This window comes from Anomaloglossus baeobatrachus, chromosome 8, assembly GCF_048569485.1.
Source record: "Anomaloglossus baeobatrachus isolate aAnoBae1 chromosome 8, aAnoBae1.hap1, whole genome shotgun sequence".
Taxonomy (NCBI): Eukaryota; Metazoa; Chordata; class Amphibia; order Anura; family Aromobatidae; genus Anomaloglossus; species Anomaloglossus baeobatrachus.
This window is the reverse complement of record NC_134360.1, coordinates 130,528,096-130,543,172: the sequence shown is the minus strand read 5'-3', so window position 1 is coordinate 130,543,172 and position 15,077 is coordinate 130,528,096. Positions and strand designations below refer to the sequence as shown.

General features: G+C 44.8%; 1 protein-coding gene across 1 annotated transcript in view; it reads right to left on the bottom strand.

Annotated features, from left to right (window-relative positions):
• LOC142249964 (flavin-containing monooxygenase 5-like) overlaps positions 1 to 15,077 on the bottom strand; it is a 255,743-nt gene that overhangs the window by 76,631 nt on the left and 164,035 nt on the right. The window lies entirely within an intron of this gene.

The window sequence follows — 15,077 nt, the reverse complement described above, 5'->3', positions numbered from 1 at the left end:
TTCTGACCACTAAAGAGAAAATGAACATTATAATTTACTTAAAATTAACCTGTTAAAATGGGTTTTTTTTAGGGGGTTGCATAAACGTTAACTCAGTTTAACAGTAAAGGACGCTAAACAAATTAATAAGGCATGTATTTGGTATGTAGGTTAGATCACATAACAAACTTAACACATCACCCTTTAAGTTCAATAAAGCGGTTCTTCAGTGTATTTTTGGGTGCCTCTGACCGTTAGCTCGGAATCCAAGCAAAATGGCTTTCTAAAGAGGCTGTCGACAGCAGAACCTTCTTACCAGAAAATTATATTCACCTCTAGTTTAGTTTCATGACAGCCTTGTAAATATAGATAGGAGTTTTCCTGGATTTAATAATGCATAGGTCATCAATAAGATTGGTGGGCGTCCGACTCCTTGCATCCTCACCAATTAGGAGATTGAAGGTGCACAGCTCTCTATAATCTACACCGGCTGTACCTGGTGCTGCAGCTGACCCTCTATTACTAATAGGTCAACAATATGAACCTTCTCCGGTCAGCCAACATAAATGTATGGGCTATTATAGGTGCAATTGTATGGAGTGGGCTAAAGATCTGAGTCTACAACACACCAGCTGTTAATCTCTGATAATGAACCTTTAAGGAGAGTAAAAAGGCAGGCACTCCATAGTGCAAAATTCCTTAATAAAGTGGTGATGGTGAAAGCCATAAATGCAGTATTCTCACCTTAGCGGAAAGTACAAATACCAGGCGCAACCGTGTTTCAAATCTAGAGATAAAAAGGAGTCCACTTCTCCCGGGTGATTGTCCGGTCAAGGAATCGCCATATATCAGATAAATAGTTGAAAAATTAAAATATAAAAAGTGGGTGATCATGTGACCACAAGTATGTGATTTGCGTACTTCCAGCCACATGAGATTATAAAGTTTACAATCTGCCAAGTAAGCATAATAGAAGCAAAAAAAAATCTAGATTATTAGCTGTAATAAAGAAATGCATACATGTCATTAGAGGGAGGGATTATACCACAGTCATTTTTAGTAAAGATCAAATTCAATGGAAATATGTAAACGATAACCATTAAACCTTTAAACACACCATAAGATAACATTGGCCCAACCTCAAGTTCAGACATGACCATCAATGAATCAATAACTGTCCACTTGCTTACCACAAGCGACTTACCCCTACCTTCTGCTAAAGATTTATATAATTTATCTGTTGTCTTTTATTAATGGGTGGAGGATGACAGCGCGCGCATATATGTTAATAGAATCTAGAAGGCTACAGGGGCCTGTACATCTGACCAACATGCTGGTGGGGGCCCAGTTCCAAATTTTGCACAGGAGCCCATAGGACTCCAGTTACACCACTGCTATGTATTATTCGCAGTCTGCAATTATCCCTTATTATTTTTATCTGCACAGGGCTACAGAAATTGTCCCATCTGATTTAAGCCATTTTCAGTCTCTACGGGCTCATTCATATGACTTTGGTTGAGTGCTGTACGTAAAAAAATGGACAACATTCGCATCAATGTCATTTAACCCACATCAATGTAATTTTTTTCACGAACCAAATCTGCTTGTGAAAAACAATGCAATATGTGCTAGTTTGTTCCATAACTCAGATGAGACTTACCTAGTCACGTTGATTTGCTTCAAATCTATTCACTCATTTCTAATCTCATCTTGATATGCTTTAATCTGCATTATGTTGAGGCTTTGCTGCATTGGACGCCTACTCTGGCATCACATGGCTCACTCATATTATATGACTATAGAGATAATATGAGGTGCAGATAACGTATGGATACAAGAATGCTGTTAATTCTGTGCATTTGCTGAGAGGGTGGTCAATGCATCTTTTGCTTAACATTAGTGTACAAGACATTTATATGCAGATAGCTAATTTGATTTTACCCATCACTGATAAGACTGACTATAGAAGTACCCTTATCTCTGAAAAGCACCTTAAGGCCCCCTTTACACACTGCAACATCGCAAACGACATCACTGTAACGTCACCGGTTTTGTGACGTAATAGCGACCTCCCCAGCGACATTGCAGTGTGTGAAACACATCAGCGACCTGGCCCCTGCTGTGAGGTTGCTGATCACTACACATCTCTCAGGACCATTCTTTGGTCCTTTGTTTCCCGCTGTGCAGCATGATCGTTAGAAAGTCTGTGTGTAAAGGGGCCTTTACAGCGACTTCATTAGCGACTTCCCTTTCAAAAATCTGCTTTACAACGTCCCCAATGAACAGGTAGGTCGTTCTGGAGGTCCGTATCGCTGTTGCGTCGTTTTCCAGGTATGCCTGTTTGACAGCTCACCAGCGACTCACCAGAGACTTTGTAGCGATCCAGGCCAGGTTGGGATCACTGGTGGGATCGCTAGAAAGTCTCAGTGTGTTAAGGGGCCTTTACTCTATACAAGTTGAGAAGCTGAGGGCCCACAGTTGCCCACTTACGAGGTCCAGAGTTGCTACCTTGGGACATAACGTATAGAATGAAAGTTACATCATGTCACATATATGCAAAGCAATATTTAACTGGGTAGTTTGGCTCACTACTGGAATGGCCCACTGGAAACCTGGAATGTAGAGCAGTTTGAAAGCCCAGCCTTACCAGACATACACAAATAGCATGTGTATATATCAATATTATACTGTATACAGTTGAAACCAGACGTTTACATACACTATCTAGAAAGAAACATCTGCTGTTTTTCTCACTATCTGACATAAAACCAGAATAAAAGTTTCAAATTTTAGGTCAATTAGGAACCAAACTTATTTATATTTATCAAATGCCACAATAATGAGAGAATATAATGTAATATATAAGTAAAAGAGAACGGGTTTAATGCCGCGCTAAAAACCACAAATGCTGTAGATTAAAAAGATTCCCTTTTATTTTTACAGTTCTACAGGTTTCAGAGACATCTCCGTCTCCTTCCTCAGGAAAAAAGAGAGCATGATTTCTTTTTTCCTGAGGAAGGAGACGGAGACCTCGGGGAGATCAACATCCAACACCGCGGAGACACCATCACGTGTTTCTCAACGCAATGACACTAGAACAAGGCCCCCTGGGAAAATATGCAAAACAAGAATGCCACGGAGACACCATCACATGTTTCTCAACGCTGGCAGGAGACTAGCCAGGTCTTTCACCGGGAAGGAACAACCACGGAAAGGGCAGTCTCCAGTCAAGGAAACCGCCTATACCAGAACATGGTATCCATCCACAGACAGCTGTTTCGGGGTATTTGCCCCTCATCAGTGTTATCATAGGCGGTTTTCTTGACTGGAGACTGCCCTTCCCGTGGTTGTTCCTTCCCGGTGAAAGACCTGGCTAGTTTCCTGACAGCATTGAGAAACATGTGATGGTGTCTCCGCGGCATTCTTGTGATTTTTTTAGATAGTGTACTGTATGTAAGCTTCCGTATATATATATATCCCGTCCCAGGGCCGTGGGGTACTCGATGCCGGGCGTTGGATAATGGGATTATGTCACGGGGGCCTGTGCCCAGTCCTGTGGCCCTGGTGGTCGCTGAAAGTCAGCAAATAATAATAATAATTAAAAAAAAATAATAAATTAAAAAAAAAATAAAAAAAATTAAATAAATAATAATAAAAAAATAATATAAAAAAATAAAAGTATTTTGTGACGCCACCAACAGTTCCAGTAAGGTTACTTGGGCTGCAGGTCAGACCTCCGGGGTGATGGTTAGGCAGCCAGTTGTTTACACTAACCATAGGTGAAGCCGGATCCCCAGGGCAGTTTTTGTAGCCTTACACAGATATGGCAGTTTGTCTTCACAGCCTTTTTAACTGTCACTTTAGTGCAGCAGCCTATGGCTCCTCAGATGAGAGAAATAAAGTATGTCACACCAATTCATTAACTCTGATCAGGTTTTACTTGCAGGTGTTATTAAAAAGGGGTTCAGTTTCTGATGTGACAGTTTTTGGGGAATCTGGGAACAGTTCAGGATCTCTATACCAGGTTAGTTGTGTGGCCTTCCTGCTGCGCTGTGTCTCTCCTTGGTCCTAGGCTGCCTGTAGCTATACCTTGACCCTCTCTTCTCTCTTCACCTGTACGGCAGGCGGCAGGAGCTTCTCTAAGGGGCACTGCTGTACTCACTGCGGTCTCTAAGCTCTGTGTAGCGGCTTTGCCTTCAGGTGCTGCTGCAGCCAAGAGATTTGTAGTCTCCCTGGCCTCCGATCTTTATTTCTGGGCAGATTAGATCCCTCACAATCTTGGATGCCGGTGTCCGGTAATCAGCGCTGTTCCTCGGGGATGAACCAATCTGGCTCCACCTCCCCGGTCACCCCTCTTTTGCCTCACTTCTGGATCCCTCAGTCTGTCACACAGCTACTCGTGCGGGCTAAGCACAGCCCTCTCCATTTTGATGTAATCACTCTCCTCGCTTGAGCTCAACTCCAACTGTCTGTCTGACTCCGCCTCCAAACCTGGATTTAAAGGGGACTTCATCTGAACTCGGCTTGTAGAGCTCCCCCTCCAGGCTTGGAGTGAAAGGGTTGTTTGTGGGATTACCTGATGTGGAGATCCTTCCCTGCCCCAGGTACAGGTATATTTGTGGTGAGTGAACCCTGGGTTGCCACATTCCCCCCCTAGTTAAATCCAGTACTCCTGGACTGGAAACACAAACTTATAAAACATTAGCAACAATAAAGAATAGTACAAAGTCTTAAAAAATAAAAATTACAAAAAAAAATAAAACGGAGAAATGCAGTCCTTCCGCTGCAAAATGTGAGTATGGTATATATAAGAATGTTTTTGACCACTACCAGTCCTGTGGTCCACTGGTCCATATGTCAATAAACGTTCAAGAAAATGCAAAAGTTCATACAATAAGTCCTGCAGGCTCAATACACTTGACGGTTACGGATTTACTTAGTTGCAATAAACAAACAAAGAAAACATTTTTACACTTCACTAACTACTACACTTTCTATTTAATATTCTTTTATATAACGGGACAGGGACTGACCGAAGTTGCAATGGCTAGACCTACGTAATGCCTGCGTCTCAACTCGTCGGTGCGGTGTACTGGTACCTAGTGCTGGTGCTATGCGTGCACTATCTACTAGTCTGCATGAGGATCTATGCAATATTGGTATGCGAGAATGTTGTCTTAGTCTTACCATAGGACTGGCAGGTTCACCAATAGCAGGGTTCTCTGGTTCTACTGCGACAGGTAATTCTTCTGAAACTTCGACAGGTTCTTCCAGTCTTTCTGGGACTTCTACTGGTTGAGTGGTAGTCAATAATGGTATTATTATGGCTCCATTGTACTGGGGCCAACTTTCAGGAAAATCACCAAGTACTGTTCGTATCATCTTCTCTTTCTTTTCCTCCTTAGGTTGAGGTGTACAGGGGAGCCATAATAATACCATTATTGACTACCGCTAAACCAGTAGAGGTCAGCGGGTCAGCTTTTGGCATCACGAACAGGATCCCTCAGTCTGTCACACAGCTACTCGTGCACAGCTCTCTCCATTTTGATGTCATCACTCTCCTCGCTCGAGCTCAACTCCCACTTTCAACTGTCTATCTGACTCCGCCTCCAAACCTGGATTTAAAGGGGACTTCACCTGAACTCGGCTTGTAGAGCTCCCCCTCCAGGGTCGGAGTGGAAGTGTTGTTTGTGGGATTACCTGATGTGGAGATTCTTCCCTGCCCTTCCCTGCCCCAGGGACAGGTATATTTGTGGTGACTGAACCCTGGGGTGCCACATTTATATATATATATATATATAAATGTGGCACCCCAGGGTTCAGTCACCACAAATATACCTGTCCTTGGGGCAGGGAAGGGCAGGAAAGAATCTCCACATACATATATATATATATATATTTTTTTTTTTTTAATATATATATATATAAAAAATCTCCCTATATATATATATATATATATATATATATATATATATAGAATACAGTATATATATAATATGTACACACAGGCACACACATTATATCCATATGCAGTCATGTACCTATAGAGAAACACACATTGTTTACAGTACAGACCAAAGGTTTGGACACACCTTCTCATTCAAAGAGGTTTTTTTTTATTTTCATGACTCTGAAAATTGTAGATTCAGATTGAAGGCATCAAAACTTTGAATTAACACATGTGGAATGAAATACTTAACAAAAAATTGTGAAACAACTGACAATATGTCTTATATTCTAGGTTCTTCAAAGTAGCCACCATTTGCTTTGATTACTGCTTTGCACAATCTTGGTATTCTCTTGATGAGTTTCAAGAGCTAGTCATCGGAAATTGTTTTCACTTCACAGGTGTGCCCTGTCAGGTTTAATAAGTGAGATTTCTTGCCTTATAAATGGGGTTGGGGCCATCATTTGTGTTGTACAGAAGTCTGGTGGATACACAGCTGATAGTCCTACTGAATAGACTGTTAGAATTTGTATTATGGCAAGAAATAAGCAACTAAGTAAAGAAAAATGAGTGGCCATGATTACCTTAAGAAATGAAGGACAGTCAATCCGAAAAATTGAGAAAACTTTGAAAGTGTCCCCAAGTGCAGTGCAAAAACTATCAAACACTACAAAGAAACTGGCTCACATGAGGACCGCCCCACGAAAGGAAGACTAAGAGTCATCTCTGCTGCGGAGGATAAGTTTATCCGAGTCACCATCCTCTGAAATCGCAGGTTAACAGCAGCTCAGATTAGTGACCAGGCCAATGCCACACAGAGTTCTAGCAGCAGACACATCCCTAGAACAACCATTAAGAGGAGACTTTGTGCAGCAGGCCTTCATGGTAAAATAGCTGCTAGGAAACCACTGCTAAGGACAGGCAATAAGCAGAAGAGACTTGTTTGGTCTAAAGAACACAAGGAATGGACATTAGACCAGTGTAAATCTGTGCTTTGGTCTGATGAGTCCAAATTTGAGCTCTTTGGATCCAACCACCGTGTCTTTGTGCAACGCAGAAAAGGTGAACGGATGGACTCTACATACCTGGTTCCCATCGTAAAGCTTGGAGGAGGAGGAGGAGGTGTGATGGTGTGGGGGTGCTTTGCTGGTGACACTGTTGGGTATTTATTCAAAATTGAAGGCATACTGAACCAGCATGGCTACCACAGCATCTTGCAGCGGCATGCTATTCCATCTGGTTTGCATTTAGTTGGACCATCATTTATTTTTCAACAGTACAATGACCCCAAACACACCTACAAGCTGTGTAAGGGCTATTTGACTAAGAGTGATGGGGTGCTATGCCAGATGACCTGGCCTTCACATATCCAAAAAAGAAAAGTCCACAGCACCTTGGTTAAAAAACTTAAGTGCCTGTGCAACAGCACAATCAGTACCTCAGGACCACACGTCCATGATCAAGGGATCATTTGAAATAACATACTAATAATAAGGATGACAGCGCTCCTGCGGGTGAAAAAACATACAATCTCTTTATTCCATCAGTTGTGTCACAGCAACGTTTCGACCTGGTGGTCTTTGTCAAGCTTGACAAAGACCACCAGGTCGAAACGTAGCTGTGACACAACTGATGGAATAAAGAAATTGCATGTTTTTTCACCCGGAGGAGCGCTGTCATCCTTATTATTGACCTGGCCTCCACAGTCACCAGACCTGAACCCAATCGAAATGGTTTGTGGTGAGCTGGAACGCAGAGTGAAGGCAAAAGGGCCAACAAGTGCTAAGCATCTCTGGGAACTCTTGCAAGACTGTTGGAAGACCATTTCCGGTGACTACCTCTGGAAGCTCATGAAGAGAATACCAAGAGTGTGCAAAGCAGAAATCAAAGCAAAAGATGGCTACTTTGAAGAACCTAGAATATAAGATATATTTTCAGTTGTTTCACACTTTTTTGTTAAAGAAGTTGTCCAGTTACCAAAACTGATTTTTGTTTTTTCTGATAAATCTTGCTAATATGTGCCCCTCAACACATCTATTATGTTTTTTCAGCAAAATTACCTTTTATTGTGCACCAGCAGCACATGCTCATTGCTGGCTCCAGCTCTGATGAGGTTAATCTCTCCTCTGACTTCCTGTGTTCAGTTCCTACAAGTCCCAGAATTCTTTGTGGCTCTAGGGCGGTGTCTGGCTTATCTAACACACTCACTGTGTCTAATACACCCACTCTGCTCCCACCCAAACCCTCCTCCCTGCCTCTTCCCTGTGGATGCACTGAGATCATCAATCACACAGAGACAGCAGCAGCTCTACACAGCCAGGGGACGAAAGTGTGTGTGCGCGTATATACAGTGTGTGTGTGTACCGTATATACAGTGTGTGTGCGCGCGTATATACAGTGTGTGTATATACAGTGTGTGTGCGCGTATATACAGTGTGTGTGTATATACAGTGTGTGTGTGTGTATATACAGTGTGTGTGTGAGTGTGTATGTGTGTGTGTATGTACAGTGTGTGTGTATATACAGTGTGTGTGTGTATATATACAGTGTGTGAGTGTGTATGTGTGTGTGTATGTCATACTCACCTGTCTGCAGGGTCCGGGTGCCATGCCTGCTTCCAGCCCCTGTCTCGGTACCGCCGCTCTGGCTGTGTGGAGTCTCCCCGGGGCACGTACGAAGCTTGCAGGACCTGGCGGTGGATCACCTGATGCAGTCACCTGACGCATCAGCTGATCGATTCTCGTGGTGTCGCCGGCTTTTTCGCGCCTGGACGGCTATCAGCTGATCCTGCCGTCAGGGGACTTCATCAGCTGATTACCGGCCGCTCCTGCAGTGATGGGCCAGGATCAGACTCCTGGAGCTGCCGGTAATCAGCACATAAGTGAGTATTTATTTTTTATTTTTTTTGCACTGATGCTTCAGCTGATTGTATAATCGGCTTTTATACAATCAGCTGCTGTGTCATGTGATTCACGTAGTTTAACCTGACACATCATCTGATCACTTTGCCTTCCAGCAAACCGATCAGATGATATTGGATCCGGATTGGGCGGCGCGGGACCCTTGACCCAGGATTACTGCGGAGGGGGGTTTATTTCAATAAAGATGGAGTCACTAATTGTGTTGTGTTTTATTTCTAATAAAAATATTTTTCTGTGTGTTGTGTTTTTTTTTATCATTACTAGAAATTCATGGTGGCCATGTCTAATATTGGCGTGACACCATGAATTTCGGGCTTAGGGCTAGCTGATAATATACAGCTAGCCCTAACTCCATTATTACCCAGCTAGCCACCCGGCATCAGGGCAGCTGGAAGAGTTGGATACAGCTCCAGAAGATGGCGCTTCTATGAAAGCGCCATTTTCTGGGGTGGCTGCGGACTGCAATTCGCAGTGGGGGTGCCCAGAAAGCTTGGGCACCCTTCACTGTGGATTCCAATCCCCAGCTGCCTAGTTGTTCCCGGCTGAACACTAAAATTAGGCGAAGCTCACATTATTTTTTTTTTTAAATTATTTCATGAAATTCATGAAATAATTAAAAAAAAAAAAGGGCTTCTCTATATTTTTGGTTCCCAGCCGGGTACAAATAGGCAGCTGGGGGTTGGGGGCAGCCCGTACCTGCCTGCTGTACCCGGCTAGCATACAAAAATATGGCGAAGCCCATGTCATTTTTTTTTTCTTTTTGGGTAAAAAACTGCATACAGTCCTGGATGGAGGATGCTGTGCCTTGTAGTTCTGCAGCTGCTGTCTGCTCTCCTGCATACACTAGTGAATGGAGGATGCTGAGCCTTGTAGTTCTGCAGCTGCTGTCTGCTCTCCTGCATACACTAGTGAATGGAGGATGCTGAGCCTTGTAGTTCTGCAGCTGCTGTCTGCTCTCCTGCATACAATGAACATTTTGAATAAGGAAATGACATCAGACCTTTTTTTTTTTTCATCAACAATCTTTAATGGCATTGTGCACTGATTAAAAACGCAGTGAGCAAAAACGCAGCAAAAAAGGCACCAAATCGCGGCAAAAACGTGACATGCAGCACCGCAGGTGACAGAGCAGAGCAAGTTGGTGACATGTTCTGCTCTGACACATAGTGTGCTGCATGTCACTGTATCCACTCTGGGACTTGTTGTGCAGGTGACCGGATGATACATGTCACTAACTGCCCCACTCTGTGATTTCTGCTGCATAGTACCAACTGTATACACTCTCACCTGCACAACAAGTCCCATAGTGGAGACAGTTAGTGACATGTAGCATCCGGTCACCTGCACAACAAGTGCCAGAGTGGAGAAAGATAGTGACATGCAGCACACTATGTCAGAGCAGAGCATGTCACTGTCTCCACTCCGCTGACCTCACAGCCCGTACACGCTGCGATGGATGCAGGGGGACACAGAACAAGTAATCGGCCGACACTGGAGTCATCTGATTACTTGGGATGAATTGAGCAGTAAAATGCTCTGGTGCTCGATGGGCGAAGCCCATGCCGATTTTTTTTAAAAAAAATTCATTAAAAATAAAAAATCACATTGTTTGTGGGCTCCCGCTGCATTTTCTATTGCTAAGGGTAACCAAAGCAGCTACTGGCTGCTAGCCCCCGCTGCTTGGTGTTACTTTCACTGGCAATAGAAATGCAGGGAAGCATTTTTTTTTTATAAAGGTTTTTCCCTGAAAACGTTTTTAAGAAAATGACGTGGGCTTCGCCATATTTTTGTATGCTAGCCAGGTACAGCAGGCAGCTACGGGCTGCCCCCAGCCCCCAGCTGCCTAGCTGTACCCGGCTGGGAACCAAAAATATAGAGATGCCCTTTTTTTCATGAATTTCATGAAATAATTAAAAAAAAAAAAATGATGTGGGCTTCACCAAATTTATGAGTCCAGCCAGGTACAACTAGGCAGCTGGGGATTGGAATCCACAGTGCAGGGTGCCCAAACTTTCTGGGCCCCCCACTGCGAATTGCAGTCCACAGCTGCCCCAGAAAATGGCGCTTTCATAGAAGCGCCATCTTCAGGCGCTGTATCCAACTCTTCCAGTGGCCCTGGTGGCAGGTGGCACGCTGGGTAATAAGGGGTTAATACCAGCTATGTTTTACCAGCTGGTATAAAGCCCGAGATTCTTAATGTCAGGCCAAGTTTAACCTGGCCATTAAGAATCTCCAACAAAGGGTTTAAAAAAAAAAAAGACATCACACAGAGAAAAATACTTTATTAGAAATAAATACACAGACACAGTAGGGACTCCATGTTTATTACTCCCTCTCACCCCTCCACGATGGAGAAATTTCTGTACTGACCATGCCAGGAGAGCGAGGAAGAGAGAGCGAGCGGGGGGGGGAGAAGAGAGCGAGCGGGGGGGGGAGAAGAGAGCGAGCGGGGGGGAGAAGAGAGAGAGGGGGGGAGAAGAGAGAGAGGGGGGAGAAGAGAGAGAGGGGGGGGAGAAGAGAGAGGGGGGGGAGAAGAGAGAGAGGGGGGAGAAGAGAGAGAGAGGGGGGAGAAGAGAGAGAGAGGGGGGGGGAGAAGAGAGAGAGAGGGGGGGGGAGAAGAGAGAGAGAGGGGGGGGAGAAGAGAGAGAGAGGGGGGGGAGAAGAGAGAGAGAGGGGGGGGAGAAGAGAGAGAGAGGGGGGGAGAAGAGAGAGAGAGAGGGGGGGAGAAGAGAGAGAGAGAGGGGGGGGAGAAGAGAGAGAGAGAGGGGGGGAGAAGAGAGAGAGGGGGGGAGAAGAGAGAGAGAGGGGGGAGAAAGAGAGAGAGAGGGGGGGGAGAAGAGAGAGAGGGGGGGAGAAGAGAGAAAGGGGGGGAGAAGAGAGAGAGGGGGGAGAAGAGAGAGAGGGGGGGAGAAGAGAGAGGGGGGAGAAGAGAGAGGGGGGGAGAAGAGAGAGAGAGGGGGGAGAAGAGAGAGAGAGGGGGGGAGAAGAGAGAGAGAGGGGGGGAGAAGAGAGAGGGGGAGAGAAGAGAGAGAGGGGGGAGAAGAGAGAGAGGGGGGAGAAGAGAGAGAGGGGGAGAAGAGAGAGAGGGGGGGAGAAGAGAGAGAGGGGGGAGAAGAGAGAGAGGGGGGGGAGAAGAGAGAGGGGGGGGAGAAGAGAGAGAGGGGGGAGAAGAGAGCGAGGGGGGGGAGAAGAGAGCGAGGGGGGGAGAAGAGAGCGAGGGAGGGAGAAAGAGAGGGGGGGAGAAGAGAGAGAGGGGGGAGAAAGAGAGAGGGGGGAGAAGAGAGAGGGGGGCGAAGAGAGAGAGGGGGGGAGAAGAGAGAGAGGGGGGGTAGAAGAGAGAGGGGGGGAGAAGAGAGTGGGGAAAGAAGAGGGGGGGCAGAGGTGCTCTGTCACCAACTGTCTCCACTCTGTGACTTCTGGTGCAGGTGACAGAGTGCAGACAGTTGGTCCCATGCAGCAGGACAGATGGCAGAGCACAGCGGTGACATGCCTGTCAGTGTCTTGCTGCTGGGAGGAGCAGATGATCACACTGCCCGACACCGGCCGCTCTCCTGACATCGCAGCAGAGTGGGCGGGTGGACAGTTTGATCACATACTTACGTGCAGGGGGGGATTCAGCTGAAGACCCCCCCACCGGAACTGCACACTGGCGCCCTGTGCCTCACTATCTGCAGGACGCCGGCTCCACACTGACGTCCTCCGGATCCTCCCCTCGATGCTGAGCTGTGACGTGCGGTAGTCACCGCCCACAGCCCTGTCACTCGATCTGAGTGGCGCCGGCATCCTGTGACGTACCCGTCTTGTTTGAGAGCCCGGAAATGCCGGGACGTCAGAGAATGCCGGCGGCCACAGCTCCAGGGGGTCATGTGACAGGCACTGAGCGTGCAGCATAGCGCCGCTCAGTGTCAGAAATGGAAACACAAGCCAATGGAGAAAATACCTAGAATTGTAAGTAGAACTTCGACAGAAAATGAAAAAAATGGGTGAACCACTTAAGTATTTCATTTCACATGTGCTAATTCATAGTTTTGATGCCTTCAATGTGAATCTACAATTTTCAGAGTCATGAAAATAAAGAAAACTCTATGAATGAGAAGGTGTGTCCAAACGTTTGGTCTGTACTATACATCCGCACTGTTAAATCTGTGATACACTACAATATTGCTTATACTGTACCAAATATACACACGGTGTCATGCACAGTATATACTACATAGTATTATGTACACTATACAGTATATACACACACATTATAGGCCCACTATACACTATGCAGTGTGTCCACCCATACCCTGTCCACCGCCCTTAACTTGAGAACGGCGGCAGCTATAGGCATAGAAGTGGTGTCTAGGTATAGTAAAGTAGCCATGCATCACACAATGAAACCACCTATAGCGCCACCTGGTGGAAATCAACAGAGTTAGCATTTTTATTTCAAAAACGGAATGAGATAGAGAAAAAAAGTGAATTACAAAGTTGTAGGGAATCATCAATTCAATACGAATCGACACCTTGCATACAGAAATGCTATGATTAGAACGTGTAAAACTCACAAGGCTGTGGACGTGAAGCGATACCTCATGGAGTCCTTCTTACAAGTCATTGGGTATGGTGGCTGCGTGAAGTGGCCTCACACTCGCCTGCCCTGACCACATTGGACTTCTTTCTGTGAGGTCACATCAAACAGCAGGTGTATGCGACCCCTCCACCAACATTGCATCACAGATGCTTGTGCAAACGTGTCACCTACCATATTGTACAACGTGCAACAAGATACAGTATGCTGTCCAGAATCCAGATGTGCATTGCAGCTGACGGTGACCACTTTGAGCATCAGAGTTAAATGAGCGCCATATGCGTGACCAGCATTCAATGTTTTGAGAGGGTCATGAGTTTCATATCATAGTGTTTCTGTATGCAAGGTGCCGATTCGTATTGAATTGATGATGCCCTACAACTTTATAATTCACTTTTTCTCTATCTCGTTAAGTTTTCGAGATAAAAATGCTAACTCCGTTCACCAGGTGGCGCTATAGGTGGTTTCATTGCGTAGCGCATGGCTACTTTACTATATCTAGACACCACTTCTATGCCTATAGCTGCCACCGTTCTCAAGTTAATGGCGGTGAACAGGATATGGGTGGACAAACTGTATACATACCATAGCGAACTCACACTGGCTTATAAAAAAAATCAGTCCCATTCTCATCCAGAAAAGTGGGACAAGTGAAATCAGTTTGCCATTCCATTTTGCAGTGCTATGCGAGTGTGCAATTTTTTTCTCGCCTAGCAGCTGTATGACATGCATATGCCATACGTATGCAATGCATTTTTTTTTCTCAGCAAATATTATTCTACAATCATTTGCAGGATCATTTACAGTGTTTTATGCTAAGATTGGTAATGTGTCTGTAGAAAACAGATGTCACATGTATGCCACAGTGATATGAATGTGGTATCCGATTTTTTTGTAGGACCCATTGACGAGTTACGTCAGATAGACAAGCACACCCGCCCTGCCTCACTGAATAACACTGGCCCAAGTGCAATGCGATTTTTTTCTCACTTTGCACTAGTCGGCTTTATATGCCAGTGTGAGAGGACCCTTACATACACTATATACTTCATACACACTTACAGGGGGTTAAATAACTATTTGACACAACACCAATTTTCTAAGTAAATATACAGTATTTCTAAAGGTGCTCCTTTTATGAATTTTGACCTTTAGTTCCCTTTATAAATGTTCTATAGGAGTCAGGTCAGGTGATTAGGAGACCATTCTAGCAGCTTTATTTTCTTTCTTTGAAACCAATTGAGAGTTTCCTTGCTGGTGTGTTTGGGGTTAGATTTGCAGCAGATTGTCTCAGTATATTTGTCAATGTATCCTTCCTTCACTTATCTGATGTTTGCCGGAGTAGTAAAAATCAAATATATTTCTAAAGATGCTATTGGCATGAATTTCTCACCGGATGTTGGTAGCAACAAATCCAATCCCCACAAGCTGAAATTTATCAGTTTTGAGAAAACAATCCTGCCACTTAGTGAAAAATAATATCTGCTGATTCAATTAATGGTAAAGGTGTCTCATTACCAAGGTGCCACACAAGAATCATCTCATAGTGGGTAAAACCGGTGAGCTGTCTCAAGACCTTTGAAAACTCATTATTGCAAAACAGACTGATGGCATTGATTACAGATGAATTTTTAAACTACTGAAGGCTTCAGTG